Here is an 18088-nt window from a genome sequence, read left to right as displayed (position 1 = left end):
CATAGTCATAAACTTCGCCCAACAGGAAGTGAGCTATTTTGGGTTGTTCGGAAAACGCATGCTCTGGAATTTAATATACTCCTCCGAGGCAATTGTTTCGATCATTGCCAAACTCGGTCAGCATTAAGACAAGATATTCAGGATGCTAAATTGCGAGCGGATTTTTGATATCTCAATCGGTTTGGCCGTGGCGAAGCAACAAATTTATGGCGAGAAAAGGGAAACAGAAAGTGTGTTATAACTTGTGCAAACATTGACTGATTTGGATGAAACTTCAGCTGTGTGTTTGTTGTAGGAAGCCGATCGCAAGGATATGACGTTCGTGAGTCAAAGTTATAGCGCCACCAACTGGCAGCAGGAAGTGTGTCACTTTTTTAAAAAAATGCTTTAAATCACGGTCTTATTTTGACCCGATTGACTTCAAACTTCATCAGTATAATGTGAAAACATGGCAGATATAGACATATGAATGGATTTCTGAAATTTCCAATACTGTTGCCATGGCAACGTGTCAAAGTTTAATAATGTCTTTGGCTGTTTTTGAGACTCTTAGCATGCTTGAAATTGCATGAAACTTAACACACACATCAGAGATGTTAGTCAGTACACATGGGCAAAGCCTCAGAAACGGGTGGGGATGAGGGGCTCTATAGCGCCACCTTTTGACAAAAGTGGGGGGGTTAGTTTTATCTTCAGTCACCAAACTCGGTACATATATTGTTCTCTTCGAGCCGGACAACTTTCTAATTTACAGTCATTAGCTCCGACCAACAGGAAGTCAGATATTTTGGTTTGAAGGTGAAAATTTATATAATTCAGGGTCTGAGTTTTTACGTTCTCCTCGTAGGCGATTTATTCAATCTCCACCAAACTCGGTCAACATGAAACAAAGATATGGAAGATGCTAAAATGCGAACGAATATTGGATATCTCAAACGGTGTTGCCATGGCGAGGGATTAAATAAGGACAAAATAAGGGGAACAGAAATTGTCTCATATCTTGTAAAATCATATTTTGATTCCAATTAAATTAAGATTGTATGTTTGGTAATTGAACTTAGACTAATTTAAAATGACTGTACTATTTTTCAGATGAATATATATATATTTTATAAATATTTCTTTGAATCTATTGTGCCTGTCTGTGCTGCCCTTCCCTCAATGAACACAAGATGGCAGCATTGTGTTAGTTTTGAAGCAGGATTAAAAAAAACCTTGTTTCTCTCTCTCTCTCTCTCTCTCTCTCTCTCTCTCTCTCTGTGTGTGCTTCTGTGATTTCTGAGGACCTACATTTGTAGACATTTCATGTGTACCCGTACATATATTGTTCTCTTCGAGCCGGACAACTTTATAATTTACAGTCATTAGCTCCGACCAACAGGAAGTCAGATATTTTGGTTTGAAGGTGAATATTTGTATAATTCAGGGTCTGAGTTTTTACGTTCTCCTCGTAGGCGATTTATTCAATCTCCACCAAACTCGGTCAACATGAAACGGAATGACTATACTATTTTTCAGATGAATATATATATATATATATGAACTCAATGTACACAAGATGGCAGCATTGTGTTAGTTTTGAAACAGGATAAAAAAATCCCATCTCTCTTTCTCTCTAAGGGGTTTGTCTGTGTGAGTGTGAGTGTGAGTGTGTGTGTGTGTGTGTGTGTGTGAGTGTGAGTGTGAGTGTGTGTGTGTGTGTGTGTGTGTGTGTGTGTGTGGCCACCAACTGGCAGCAGGAAGTGTGTCACTTTCAAAAATGCTTTAATTCACTGTCTAGCTTTCTAAACAATGTTTTATTCAAAATGTAAAAATGCAGAATGTTTTCTGTGATGGTAGGTTTAGGAGTAGGGGTAGTGTAGGGGGATAGAATGTACAGTTTGTACAGTATAAAAACCATTAAGTCTATGCAATGCCCTCTGCCTTTCCTTCCCCTCCCCCCCTCACTCTCACTTTCTCACTGTGTGTGTTTGAAGGGGGGTGGGGGTTGGCCGCTTAAGCATGCATCTCTGCCTGTGTATGTGTGTGTGTGTGTGTGTGTGTGTGTGTGTGTGTGCTTGTTTATATGAGGCGCCACGTAGGATTTAAATCAAACTTCGCTTATCAATACATACATAACACACGTGCATATACACCTATAAATTACTCGCATATACATGTATACTATTGGATGTTCAAAATACATATATGAAATACACGTGCACACTAATATGAAATCCACACCAATACATATTATGTTAGTAATGAATGCATACACACTCGTGAATAACTTGCATATACATATAAACTTGACGCACGCATAGACCTATAAATACTCGCATATACATATAAACTTCCATGCATATACACCTATAAACACTCGCACATACATATACACTCACTGCACGCAGACACACCTATACACACTCGCACATACATATAAACTTCCATGCATATACACCTATAAACACTCGCACATACATATAAACTCGATGCGCGCATACACATCCATAAAACACTCGCGCACACATACAAAATAAAACGTGGATGCATGCTTTAGTTGTGTATATATGTATATGCGAGTGATTTCATATGTAGATGTGCGTGAACTTTTCAGTGCAAACGGAAGGCATTTCAGTGTAAAAGGAAGTAATTAATGGGGTCTTCCTCATGCAGATCGACATGAATTTCAGAGTGACCTTAATAGCTGTTACGAAGTGTTTTATTTGCTTGTTCAAGGTGCAATGAAGACGATATCAGGCCTCTTAAGTTTTGAACTGAGTTCAGAGTGAGATTTTGGCGACGGCAGCAGGGGATTGGGTGGGGACGAGGTTCTGATCTGAAAAATGACACTAATTTGTATAAATAAATAAATAAATAAATAATGATATTTTTTTTAATTTAATTTAACATTTCTCTCTCTCTGTGTGTGTGTGTGTGTGTGTGTGTGTGTGTGTGTGTGTGTGTGTGTGTGTGTGCATAGTATTAATTCTTGCATTTCTCTATTTCCAAGAAATATGTCATGGAAGAGGCAAATTAATAATCCATAATAATTTGGAATATTTCTTTTCAGAATTTACTGTGTTGTAAATATAATTTATTCTGAAGCAATAGTCTCACCAGTGTTCAATCAGCTTTGAGATATTTAAATCTGCATATCTTTGATATTTTTACCTTTTATGAAGTGCATTTTCCCATAATTTTATATAGCCTATGATTCAGCTTTCATTTTTATATTCTTAAATTTGATCTATAAATAAGACACTGTAGGGCTGTTGCCAATCAAATTAAATCATTAACACTGAAAAATGTTATGAAATTGTTTTGAATATTTTTGAATATACAATTAAGAATATTTTTGAATATACAATTAAGAAATGTTGGAAAGAAAACACTAAACTAAACCACCAGTAGGTGGCAGAATGTAAACTTTGTTGTTGCGGGAATATCTAAATCTTACCCGGATACAGCAATGCTATTTTCTGATTGGCTGTTCGGTAGCTGTATTTTCTATTTGATTGGCTGGTGCGTGGCAGGGACTTCTGAACTCTATGTGGAACTCACTTGATTCCTCTCTAATAGCAGCGCAATTTGGTGGGCATTATCCTGGAAATCTCTCTGCGTGAGAAATACAAGGAGTGGCGTGTGAGCAGGTTGAAATGCGTGTGTGAGACTTGAGAGCCCTGCGATATATACGGCAGATGATGTTGGCCTGTTATTGATGCTTTGTACAGCAGGCGCCGATGGCCGAAACAAAGTGCGCAATTCAGTTTCTGATTCTGACTGCAGTTGAGCAGAAGGCGACACATTCGATTCAACTGAATTAGCAATTGATAATAATAGTGGGCGAAGCAAGCACATTTCGCAAAATGCCAATTGCTTCAGTTGTAGCACGATCCCTCTCCATGATTGCAAAGTTGCAAATGCGGTAAATAGGCAGGTTACAAATGACTTCCTTTTACACTGAAATGACTTCCTTTTACACTGAAATTACTTCCTTTTACACTGAAATGCCTTCCGTTTGCACTGAAAAGTTCACGCACATCTACATATGAAATCACTTGCATATACATATATACACAACTAAAGCATGCATCCACGTTTTATTCTGTATGTGTGCGCGATTGTTTTATGGATGTGTATGTGCGCATCGAGTTTATATGTATGTGCGAGTGTTTATAGGTGTATATGCATGGAAGTTTATATGTATGTGCGAGTGTGTATAGGTGTGTCTGCGTGCAGTGAGTGTATATGTATGTGCGAGTGTTTATAGGTGTATATGCATGGAAGTTTATATGTATATGCGAGTATTTATAGGTCTATGCGTGCGTCAAGTTTATATGTATATGCAAGTTATTCACGAGTGTGTATGCATTCATTACTAACATAATATGTATTGGTGTGGATTTCATATTAGTGTGCACGTGTATTTCATATATGTATTTTGAACATCCAATAGTATACATGTATATTCGAGTAATTTATAGGTGTATATGCACGTGTGTTATGTATGTATTGATAAGCGAAGTTTGATTTAAATCCTACGTGGCGCCTCATATGTTTATGTGATTTATGAGGACACAAATTTGTATGACATGGGTATTACACTGGTATTACATGGTTTATGACATTTCATGTGTCCAAAAAAAACCAGACTAAACAATGTTTTATTAAAAATGTAAATGCAGAATTTATTTTGAAGATAAAACTTATTCCTATAGTAAAATAAAGTTTCAGACAATGAAATACCAACTCTCTCCCACTGTTTAGATTTAAAAAAAAAAAAAAAAATCCTTCCCCTCTCCTCCCCTCCCCCTCACTCTCTCTCTCACACTCTCTCTCTCTTTCTCTCTCTCTCTCTCTCTCTCTCTCTCTCTCTCTCTCTCTCTCTCTCTCTCTGTGTGTGTGTGTGACTTTCTCTCTTCATGATGATAATTTAACCCTTTCATATAGGCTTTCACAAATAACTATCACTTGAAATAAAAACGTCATGTGCTGTGTTTGCCAAGATCACGTATGATGCATATGCAGGGTATATGCAGGAATCCTGAAGTAAATTTTAATACCTTTTTAAGACTTTTTTAAGACCTTCTCAAAATATGTAAAGACCTCATCGGCGATGAGAACTACTGTTGAGCAATAAAATAAAAATATATAATCATAAGCTATGACAAAAATATATATTAAATTAGGTGAGTGGATAGTTAAAAGAAATTGCAATTACAAAAAGTAATTCTTGAAAAAACATCTCTGGACTAATTTTTATAAAATCTAAACATGTTAATGAAAAGGTACAAATTACTTTGTGTTCTTATTAAATACATTTATAAAAAAAACTATTTATATTTAATTTATATATGAATGTAAATAATTATATGGGCCTACACAAATAATATAACATTTCAAGATTTATAGTTTATTGTAAACATAATGTGCAGCTCTGTAACGGGACAACAAATATATGATAGATACGTGAGAACAAGAATCAAAACTATGAAAATATATGAAAGCGCGGCACAATGTGCTTATGCGCATCCCGGGTGCAGAATGATGCGCTTAAAGCAACATGGAGTCAGAGGGCGCAGTGCAGCGCGAGTGCACATTGAAAAGTTCACGGCATAAAGAGACGATGAGCGTTGAGCGCACAAATCCTAGTCTACTATGTATATCGGTCCAAAAGGTCACTGATTATTCGTTTCTTCACAGTTTTAAATTCCGGTTATTGTGCGTGTGATGCCTTGTGTTGTCACCCGGGTGGCGAGCACAACATCGTTCAGAAACCGCTAGATAAACTCCAGGAAGATAAATTATTTTATCTACATATCAAGTATTATAACGGGAATATATCATCTTGGAGTGAGCTTTACCGAACAGCTGACTGACTGTAACCAAACGCGACGCGCAGTTTGAATTCTGAACGGAGAATGATGGACAGCTACAGCGGAGGAAAGACATTCAGCTATGGAATGGCTTTAGATGACTTTGTACTAGCAAATCATAAAATAATAATAATGATTGCTGAAAGATCATGTGACAATATATATTTCTGATGATTATTTAATTACCACAACATGCCTAATCTGAGCAAGGGACTGCCTGTCTTGAGTTTTGTCGACAGACAGCGGTGGCACGAAATTTGACGGATGCGGCCGCTATGCAGGAAAAACCATAGAAAAACCCTGCGGCCATTGTTTAAACTCATCCTTCTCCAACCAGGAGTCCGCAAATTTACATTTCCCCATTTCGGAGTCTGTTTCGCAATGTGTGGAGGGCGACACATCACCTAACCGCGCATTTCGCAAAATATGTGCGAAGAAATAGAGAAATATAATTTTTTTTTTATATAGTTATGGGGATGAAAATAAATATATTCATGAATACTTTTTGGAGTCAAACTCTTTTTACAAAGCTTGAACAAAATGTAATACCTCATAAAATCGTGATTAAGACTTTTTAATACCTTTTAAGGGCCTTAATTTTCCAAAAATGAATTTATCAACTTTTAATACTTTTCAAGACCCCGCGGACACCCTGATATGCATATGAAGAGAAGTGTTACAATAATACAACATCAGCATTTGAATGGTATTGTGAACTCATTCCAATTTGACCTTTGACATCATCTGACATGAAATTAATTTAAATTTATTTGATCTCATAGATGTGGCTGTTGTGGTCATAGCAGCACCAACTGCTGCAGTTAATGTGGTGAATTCAGATGAATTTGACATAGTCCTTTTATGTTTTCCCATTTTAAATGCCTATTGCCTGCAGTGCACAGTTAAGCTGATGCCACCGGCGTGGCGGTGCCACCGGCTTGAGCCCGTCATCGCTGCTCGCAGCTTTAATTATTATTATTATTATTATTATTTTATCGACTTCTCGGGCACTTTTGGGGCCCTTACCATGCTCAAAAACTCTTGAAACTTTGCACACACATCGGAATGCGCGGCCATCAGAGCCGGGCTGAAGCTGGTACCCGGGCGTGGCAGGGGGGCTCGACAGCGCCCCCTAAAGTGGTGTCTGAAAACTTGGTCTATATATCAAACACACTTGCACGTACATGTATGAAACTCGGTACACATATAGACCTCATCGGGCCAAACAACTTTCGTGCTCTAAGTTACGTGTCAGCCCAACAGGAAGTGAGCTAATATGGGTTGTTCTGAAAACACATGCTCTGGAATTTAATATACTCCTCCGAGGCCATTGTTTCAATCAGTGCCAAACTCGGTCAGCATGAAGTCAAGACACAGAGAATGCTAAATTGCGAAAGGATTTTTGATATCTTATACGGTTTGGCCGTGGCGAAGCAACGAATTTATGGCGAGAAAAGGTAAACAGGAAGTGTGTAATAACTTGTGCAAACATTGACTGATTTGGATGAAACTTCAGCTGTGTGTTCGTTGTAAGAGGCCGATCACATGGATATGACTTTTGTGAGTCAAAGTTATAGTGCCACCAACTGGCAGCAGGAAGTGTGTCACTTTCAAAAATGCTTTGAATCACCATCTTATTTTCACCAGATTGACTTCAAACTTCATCAGTATAATGTGAAAACATGACAGATAGAGACATATGAATGAATTCCTGATATTTCAAATAATGCTGCCATGGCAACATGTCAAAGTTTAATAATGTTTTTGGCTGTTTGTGTGCCCTCCCCTCAATCACCAAAAGGGGGCAGTGTTGTATTATTTTTGAAACTCCCTTTCTCTCTCTCTCTCTCTCTGTGCTTGCTTATGTGATTTATGAGGACACAAATGTGTATGATGACATGGGTATTGTATTACAACGTAGTGGTTAATGTGGACATGAACTATGACACTATATCAGTACAGGACTCATTTTCTAAATGACATTTGAGTTACAATTCTTTTCACCTGACAGCCGTGATTTCATGTACTCATTCAGACAGAACTCTTTTTTTAAAACAGAGGAGTGTGAGTGTGTTTTCTATACATGTGCTTTACAGAAGGTCATGTGCTGTGTTTGCAAAGATCACTTTTGACACATTTGTCTTTAAATTCATACTGACATAGTTCAAATTTATTTAAAAAAAAAAATCACATTATTTTCTACAAGTGTCTGTTTATAAGTGTCTTTTTTCACAGAAAGTTTTTGTTTAAACGTGAATATTTGTATAATTAAGGGTCTGAGTTTTTACGTTCTCCTCGTAGGTGATTTATTCAATCTCCACCAAACTCGGTCAACGTGAAACGGAAGCTTAACGCATTAAAAATATTTAACGCAAATAACACAGCGTCCGTTTTTATATCCATTTTTGCTTAGCGTTACATGATCACGCTCCTATTCATGTACATGCTTCCAAGCGCGACAAGACACAAGAGAGCGCGCTGTATGCCAGTGTCCTGTCTGTGTGTGTGTGTGTGTGTGTGTGTGTGTCAGTGTCCTGTCTGTGTGTGTGTGTGTGTGTCCTGTCTGTGTGTGTGTGTGTGTGTGTGTGTCAGTGTCCTGTCTGTGTGGATGCGTCTCATGTCAGCTAATCAAGGGACACTGACACACACACACACACACACACACACACAAACACACACACACACTCGACGCATAGATAGACTCGCGTCAGTTTCCTGCTCACATCGAGTTCTCTTTTGCTGTTGAACAAACAATAACACAGAGGATTTTGAGTATTCTCATATTAGAGTCTTAAATAAGTTAAATAACGTCTTAAATGAACTTTAAAGAGTTGTGAGGAAATGAGATGCGCGGGACCGCGCGTGAGATCCGCGGTTGTTCTTAAAGTGACAGGAGCACTGATGATGCCTGTCATTAATGTTCATCAAAGAACAACGGGAACAGAGAAAATTGTAGCTTTAATGATGATTCATCTATATTTCATTTATTATTTATGCAGTTAAGGAAGGTTTGATAACTATTACATTTCTGTATAACAGGGAAGGCCATGGGTAAATATAACATTTATTATTTTGGGTTTATGTAAAGATTGTTTTAAGTTCACTTAAATTAAAAGTTGTTTTTTAAAGACTAATAAATGTTGAAATTGGGAGCTTTCAGTTATACTGTAATGTAACGTCATTAATTTTTCATAGAGAATTTAGTATCAGTGATACTGGCCTTCATTCATAAAAAATGACAATACAACACATATTTACAATATGCTGTCTTTAAATTGTTTCGAAATTAATTTGGAGAGTAACTGAAATTATTACAATATCAAAATATTACAAACTTAAAATATTAAAAACTTGCGATTAATCGTGATTAATTACAGAAAAAAATGTGATTAATTAGTTAATTTTTTACTTTACAGTCATTAGCTCTGACCAACAGGAAGTCAGATATTTTGGTTTGAACGTGAATATTTGTATAATTCCTCTTAGCATGCTTGAAATTGCTTGAAACTCAACACACACATCAGAGATGTCAGTCAGTGGAAATGGGCAAAGCCTCAGAAATGCGTGTGTTGGAGGGGTGTTTATTACAACATAATCATGGTTTATGAAGACATTTCATGTGTCCCCATAAATAAAAATAGCTTTAACAGCATACTAAACAATTTTTTAATAAAAATGTAAAAATGCAGAATGTTTTCTGTGATGGTAGGTTTAGGGGTAGTGTGTGTGTGTGTGTGTGTGTGTGTGTGTGTGTGTGTGTGTGTTGTGTGTGTGTGTGTGTGTGTGTGTGTGTGTGTGTGTGTGTGTGTGTGTGTGTGTGTGTGTGTGTGTGTGTGCGCAATATGTAGGCTTAGGGGTAGTGTAGGGGGATAGAATGTACAGTTTTTACAGTATACAAACCATTAAGTCTATGGAATGCCATCTGCCTGTCTTTCCCCTTCCCCCTCTCTATCTGTGTGTGTGTGTGTGTGGGGGGGGTCTCTCTCTCACCCTGTGAGTTTGTGTGTGTGCCTTTCTCTCAGTCCTTCCCCTCCCCCTCACTCTCACTCTATCATTGTGTGTGTGTGTGTGACTTTCTCTTTTGATCATAATTTAACCCTTAATACATTTAATACATTTTTTATTAAAAAGAATTTATTGGACCACCCATATTGAAATGAAAGCATGTTTTATGGTGCATAAGATTGGTGCACAAACGGTAGCTAAGGTAGCTCAAAAACACATGGAGAAGTGTTAGAATAAAACAACATCAGCATTCGAATGGTATTCTGAACTCATTCCAATTTGACCTTTGACATAATCTGACATGAAATTCATATAAATTTAATTGATCTCATAGATGTGGCTGTTGTGGTTTGTGGTCATAGCAGCACCAACTGCTGCAGTTAATGTGGTGAATTCAGATGACTTTGACATAGTCCTTTTATGTTTTCCCATTTTAAATGCCTATTGCCTGCCGTGCACAGTTAAGCTGATGCCACCGGCGTGGCGGTGCCACCGGCTTGGGCCCGTCATCGCTGCTCGCAGCTTTAATTTCTTTTTGTTGTTAAAATCTTGTGAATCTTGTTCAATGTGCAGATTGCCTCTCTCTCAGTCCTTCCCCTCCCCCCTCACTCTCAGGCTCACCCTGGGTGTGTGTGTGTGTGGGGTCTCTCTCTCACCCTGTGAGTTTGTGTGTGTGCCTTTCTCTCTTGATGATGATAATTTACCCCTTTCATATCATAGACTATCACAAATAACTATCACTTGTGAATAAGTAAAAAAAGAACTATACAAATACCTTGAATTAAATACTGGCCTTCTGGACTTTTAACATTTTGAGCAGGAAAAGATAACTTTTCACATATTTGAAAGAGATCTATTTCATCCCATGACATTAAAAATCATCTACATTTAAATGACATCATGGGTGTGGCTTGTGGTGATAGTGGCACCAGCTGCTGCGGTAAATGTGACATATTCGAGCGATTTAAAAAAATTATCCTGTTTAAATGCATATTGCCTGCCGTGCACAGTTATGCTGATGCCACCGGCGTGGCGGTGCCACCGGCTTGGGCCCGTCATCGCTGCTCGCAGCTTTAATTTTTTTTGTTTTTTTCGACTTCTCGGGTACTTTTGGGGCACTTAACATGCTCGAAAACTCTTGAAACTTCGCACAGGCGTCGGAATGCGCGGCCATCAGAGCCGGGCTGAAGCTGGTACCCGGGCGTGGCAGGGGGGCTCGACAGCGCCCCCTTAAGTGGGGTCTGAAAACTTGGTCCATATATCAAACACACTTGCACGTACATGTATGAAACTCGGTACACATATAGACCTCATCGGGCCAAACAACTTTCGTGCTCATAGTTATGCGTCAGCCCAACAGGAAGTGAGCTATAATCGGTTGTTCGGAAAACCCATGCTCTGGAATTTAATATACTCCTCCGAGGCCATTGTTTCGATCATCGCCAAACTCGGTCAGCATGAAGAGAACATATCCAGGATGCTAAATTGCGAGCGGATTTTTGATATCTCAAATGGTTTGGCCGTGGCGAAGCAACAAATTTATGGCGAGAAAAGGGAAACAGGAAGTGTGTTATAACGTCAGCAAACATTGACTGATTTGGATGAAACTTCAGCTGTGTGTTCGTTGTAAGAGGCCGATCACATGGATATGACTTTTGTGAGTCAAAGTTATAGCGCCACCAACTGGCAGCAGGAAGTGTGTCACTTTCAAAAATGCTTTGAATCACCATCTTATTTTCACCCCATTTACTTCAAACTTCATCAGTATAATGTGAAAACATGACAGATAGAGACGTATGAAATGGATTCCTGAAATTTCAAATACTGTTGCCATGGCAACGTGTCAAAGTTTAATAATCTTTTGGCTGTTCTGAGGCGCTTAGCATGCTTGAAATTGCTTGAAACTGCTTGAAACTCAACACACACATCAGAGATGTCAGTCAGTACACATGGACAAAGCCTCAGAAAACGGGCGGGGATGAGGGGCTCTCTAGCGCCACCTTTTGACAAAAGTGGGGGGGTTAGTTTTATCTTCAGTCACCAAACTCGGTACATATATTGTTCTCTTCGAGCCGGACAACTTTCTAATTTACAGTCATTAGCTCCGACCAACAGGAAGTCAGATATTTTGGTTTGAAGGTGAATATTTATGTAATTCAGGGTCTGAGTTTTTACGTTCTCCTCGTAGGCGATTTATTCAATCTCCACCAAACTCGGTCAACATGAAACAAAGATACGGAAGATGCTAAAATGCGAACGAATATTGGATATCTCAAACGGTGTTGCCATGGCGAGGGATTAAATAAGGACAAAAAAAGGGGAACAGAAATTGTCTCATATCTTGTAAAATAATATTTTGATTTAAATTAAATTAAGATTGTATGTTTGGTAATTGAACTTAGATTAATTTAAAATGACTGTACTATTTTTCAGATGAATATATATATATTTTATAAATATTTCTTTGTATAATGTATTGTGCCCGTGTGTGCTGCCCTTCCCTCAATGAACACAAGATGGCAGCATTGTGTTAGTTTTGAAGCAGGATAAAAAAAAAACTTGTTTCTCTCTCTCTCTCTCTCTCTCTCTCTGTGTGTGTGTGTGTGTGTGTGTGCTTCTGTGATTTCTGAGGACATACATTTGTAGACATTTCATGTGTCCCCGTACATATATTGTTCTCTTCGAGCCGGACAACTTTCTAATTTAACTAATCTAATTTAACTAATTTAAAACTTTCTAATTTTAAATAAAAACGTCATGTGCTGTGTTTGCCAAGATCACGTATGATGCATATGCAGGGTATATGCAGGAATCCTGAAGTAAATTTTAATACCTTTTTAAGACTTTTTTAAGACCTTCTCAAAATATTTAAAGACCTCATCGGCGATGAGAACTACTGTTGAGCAATAAAATAAAAATATATAATCATAAGCTATAACAAAAATATATATTAAATTAGGTGAGTGGATAGTTAAAAAAAATTGCAATTACAAAAAGTAATTCTTGAAAAAACATCTCTGGACTAATTATCTTATCACCTGACAGCCGTGATTCCATGTACTCATTCAGACAGAACTCTTTTTTAAAACAGAGGAGTGTGAGTGTGTTTTCTATACATGTGCTTTAAGGTCATGTGCTGTGTTTGCAAAGATCACTTTTGACACATTTGTCTTTAAATTCATTATTTACTGGCATAGTTCAAATTTATTTTAAAACAAAATTCACATTGTTTTCTACAAGTGTCTGTTTATAAGTGTCTTTTTTTCACAGAAAGTTTTTGTTTGAACGTGAATATTTGTATAATTCAGGGTCTGAGTTTTTACGTTCTCCTCGTAGGCGATTTATTCAATCTCCACCAAACTCGGTCAACGTGAAACGGAAGCTTAACGCATTAAAAATATTTAACGCAAATAACGCAGCGTCCGTTTTTATATCCATTTTTGCTTAGCGTTACATGATCACGCTCCTATTCATGTAAATGCTTCCAAGCGCGACAAGACACAAGAGAGCGCGCTGTATGCCAATGTCCTGTCTGTGTGTGTGTGTGTGTGTGTGTGTGTGTGTGTCAGTGTCCTGTCTGTCTGTGTGTGTGTGTGTGTGTGTGTGCCAGTGTCCTGTCTGTGTGTGTGTCAGTGTCCTGTCTGTGTGTGTGTGTGTGTGTGTGTGTGTGTGTGTGTGTGTGTGTGTGTGTGTGTGTGTGTGTGTGTGTGTGTGTGTGTCTGTGTGTGTGTGTGTGTGTGTGTGTGTGTGTGTGTCAGTGTCCTGTCTGTGTGGATGCATCTCATGTCAGCTAATCAAGGGACACTGACACACACACACACACACACACACACACTCGACGCATAGATAGACACGCGTTAGTTTCCTGCTCACATCGAGTTCTCTTTTGCTCTTGAACAAACAATAACACAGAGGATTTTGAGTATTCTCATATTAGAGTCTTAAATTAGTTAAATAACGTCTTAAATGAACTTAAAGAGTTGTGAGGAAATGAGATGCGCGGGACAGCGCGTGAGACCCGCGGCTGTTCTTAAAGTGACAGTAGCACTGATGATGCCTGTCATTAATGTTCATCAAAGAACAACGGGAACAGAGAAAATTGTAGCTTTAATGATGATTCATCTATATTTGATTTATTATTTATGCAGTTAAGGAAGGTTTGATAACTATTACATTTCTGTATAACAGGAAAGGCCATGGGTAAATATAACATTTATTATTTTGGGTTTATGTAAAGATTGTTTTAAGTTCACTTAAATTAAAAGTTGTTTTTTAAAGCCTAATAAATGTTGAAATTGGGAGCTTTCAGTTATACTGTAATGTAACGTCATTAATGTTTCATAGAGACTTTAGTATCAGTGATACTGGCCTTCATTCATAAAAAATGACAACACAACACATATTTACAATATGCTGTCTTTAAATTGTTTCTAAATTAATTTGGAGAGTAACTGAAATTATTACAATATCAAAATATTAAAAACTTAAAATATTAAAAACTTGCGATTAATCGCGATTAATTACAGAAAAAAAATGTGATTAATTAGTTAATTTTTTTGTTAACGATGCCCACCACTAATATATATATTATAAATATTTCTTTGAATAATCTATTGTGCCTGTGTGTGCTGCCCTTTTCTCAATGAACAAAAGATGGCAGCATTGTGTTAGTTTTGAAACAGGATATAAAAAACATTCCATGTCTTTCTTTCTGCCACTCTCTCTTAGGCTTTCACAAATAACTATCACTTGAAATAAAAACGTCATGTGCTGTGTTTGCCAAGATCACATATGATGCAGATGTCTTTTAATGAATAATTTACTGATATAATTTAAATGTAATAAAAGTAAATTTCACATGGTTTTCTAAAAGTGGCTGTTTATAATAAACTTCCATAAAATGTAGACACGTATCTTACTCTTACCTGACACTGATATTAAAATCATATTTGCATTTTACTGTGATTTGGCTCAATTTATAAATTTTTTTATAAAAAAAAATGTATTGGACCACCCATATTGAAATGAAAGCACGCTTTATGGTGCATAAGATTGGTGCACAAACGGTAGCTAAGGTAGGTCAAAAACACATGAAGAGAAATGTTAGGATAATACAACATCAGCATTTGAATGGTATTGTGAACTCATTCCAATTTGACCTTTGACACAATCTGACATGAAATTAATTTAAATTTAATTGATCTCATAGATGTGGCTGTTGTGGTTCGTTGTCATAGCAGCACCAACTGCTGCAGTTAATGTGGTGAATTCAGATGACTTTGACATAGTCCTTTTAGTTTTTCCAATTTTAAATGCCTATTGCCTGCTGTGCACAGTTAAGCTGATGCCACCAGCGTGGCGGTGCCACCGGCTTGGGCCCGTCATCGCTGCTCGCAGCTTTAATTTTTTTATTTTTTTTTTCGACTTCTCGGGTACTTTTGGGGCACTTAACATGCTCGAAAACTCTTGAAACTTCGCACAGGCGTCGGAATGCGCGGCCATCAGAGCCGGGCTGAAGCTGGTACCCGGGCATGGCAGGGGGGCTCGACAGCGCCCCCTTAAGTGGGGTCTGAAAACTTGGTCCATATATCAAACACACTTGCACGTACATGTATGAAACTCGGTACACATATAGACCTCATCGGGCCGAACAACTTTCGTGCTCATAGTTATGTGTCAGCCCAACAGGAAGTGAGCTATTATGGGTTGTTCGGAAAACGCATGCTCTGGAATTTAATATACTCCTCCGAGGCCATTGTTTCGATCATCGCCAAACTCGGTCAGCATTAAGTGAACATATCCAGGATGCTAAATTGCGAGCGGATTTTTGATATCTCAAATGGTTTGGCCGTGGCGATGCAACGAATTTATGGCGAGAAAAGGGAAACAGGAAGTGTGTTATAACTTGTGCAAACATTGACTGGTTTGGATGAAACTTCAGCTGTGTGTTCGTTGTAAGAGGCCGATCACATGGATATGACTTTTGTGAGTCAAAGTTATAGCGCCACCAACTGGCAGCAGGAAGTGTGTCACTTTCAAAAATGCTTTGAATCACCATCTTATTTTCACCAGATTTATTTCAAACTTCATCAGTATAATGTGAAAACATGACAGATAGAGACGTATGAAATGGATTCCTGAAATTTAAAATACTGTTGCCATGGCAACGTGTCAAAGTTTAATAATCTTTTGGCTGTTCTGAGGCTCTTAGCATGCTTGAAATTGCTTGAAACTGCTTGAAACTCAACACACACATCAGAGATGTCAGTCAGTACACATGGGCAAAGCCTCAGAAACGGGCGGGGATGAGGGGCTCTCTAGCGCCACCTTTTGACAAAAGTGAAGGGCTTCGTTTCATCTACAATCACCAAACTCAGTATATATATTGACCTCATCGAGCCGGACAACTTTCTAATTTACAGTCATTAGCTCCGACCAACAGGAAGTCAGATATTTTGGTTTGAAGGTGAATTTTTGGTTAAATCGGGGTCTGAGTTTTTACGTTCTCCTCGTAGGCGATTTATTCAATCTCCACCAAACTCGGTCAACATGAAACAAAGATACTGAAGATGCTAAAATGTGAACGGATATTGGATATCTCAAACGGTGTTTCCATGGCAAGGGATTAAATAAGGACAAAAAAGGGGAACAGAAATTCTCTGTGTCTGTGCTGCTCTCCCCTCAATGAACACAAGATGGCAGCATTGTGTTAGTTTTGAAGCAGGATAAAAAAAACTTGTTTCTCTCTCTCTCTCTCTCTCTCTCTCTCTCTCTTGTTTGTGATTTATGAGGACACAAATTTGTATAATGACATGGGTATTACACTGGTATTACAACATGTATGTGTGTGTGTTTAAAAACATACTAAAACAATGTTTTATTCAAATGTAACCAAATAGCTTTAAAATAATCATACTATTTTTCAGATCAATATATTTATTTTATTTAATATATTTCTTCTGAATATTTATTCTCTGTCTGCCCTCCCCTCACTAAAAGGTAGCAGTGTTGTTATTTTTGAAACTCTCTCTCTCCGTGTGTGTGTGTGTATGTGTGTGTGTGTGTGTGTGTGTGTGTGTGTGTGTGTGTGTGTGTGTGTGTGTGTGTGTGTGTGTGTGTGTGTGTGTGTGTGTGTGTGTGTGTGTGCTTGTTTATGTGATTTATTAGGGACACAAATTTGTATAATGACATGGGTATTACACTGTTATTACAACGTAGTGGTTAATGAGGACATTTCATGTGTCCACATAATAAAAATATCTTTAAAAACATACTAAATAATGTATTATTAAAATGTAACCAAGTAGCTTTAAAAATATACTACAAATTACAATGAAAACATGGTTTATGAGAATATTTCCTGTGTCCCATAAATGAAATAGCTTTAAGGGGTTTGTGTGTCTGTGTGTCTGTGTGTCTGTGTGTGTGTGTGTGTGTGTGTGTGTGTGTGTGTGTGTGTGTGTGTGTGTGTGTGTGTGTGTGTGTGTGTGTGTGTGTGTGTGTGTGTGTGTGCGATATGTAGGCTTAGGGGTAGTGTAGGGGGATAGAATTTACAGTTTGTACAGTATAAAAACCATTAAGTCTATGGAATGCCCTCCGCCTGTCTTTCCCCTTCCCCCTCTCTATCACTCTCTCTGTGTGTGTGTGTGTGTGTGTGTGTGTGTGTGTGTGTGTGTGTGTGTGTGTGTGGAGGGGGGGGGGTCTCTCTCTCACCCTGTGAGTATGTGTGTGTGCCTTTCTCTCAGTCCTTCCCCTCCCCCTCACTCTCCCTCTATCATTGTGTGTGTGTGTGTGTGTGTGTGTGTGTGTGTGTGTGTGTGTGTGTGTGTGTGTGTGTGTGTGTGTGTGTGTGTGTGTGTGTGTGTGTGTGTGTGTGTGTGTGTGTGTGTGTGTGTGTGTGTGTGTGTGTGTGTGTGTGTGTGTGTTGTGTGTGTGTGTGTCTTTCTCTATTTATTTTTTATATTGGACCACACATATTGATTTCAAATATATTCAACATATTTTTTTCAGAGAGTGAAATAAAAAAAACTTTCTCCCACCATTTAGATTTTATTTCTTTTTGTTGTTAAAATCTTGTGAATCTTGTTCAATGTGCAGAGTGCCTCTCTCTCAGTCCTTCCCCTCCCCCCTCACTCTCAGGCTCACCCTGGGTGTGTGTGTGTTTGATTGTGTGCGCGCACGTGTGTGTGGTGTGTGTGTGTGTGGGGGGGGGGTGTCTCTCTCAC

Source organism: Gobio gobio (assembly GCF_949357685.1).
Source record: "Gobio gobio genome assembly, chromosome: 16".
NCBI lineage: Eukaryota > Metazoa > Chordata > Actinopteri > Cypriniformes > Gobionidae > Gobio > Gobio gobio.
This window is presented reverse-complemented; position numbering follows the sequence as displayed.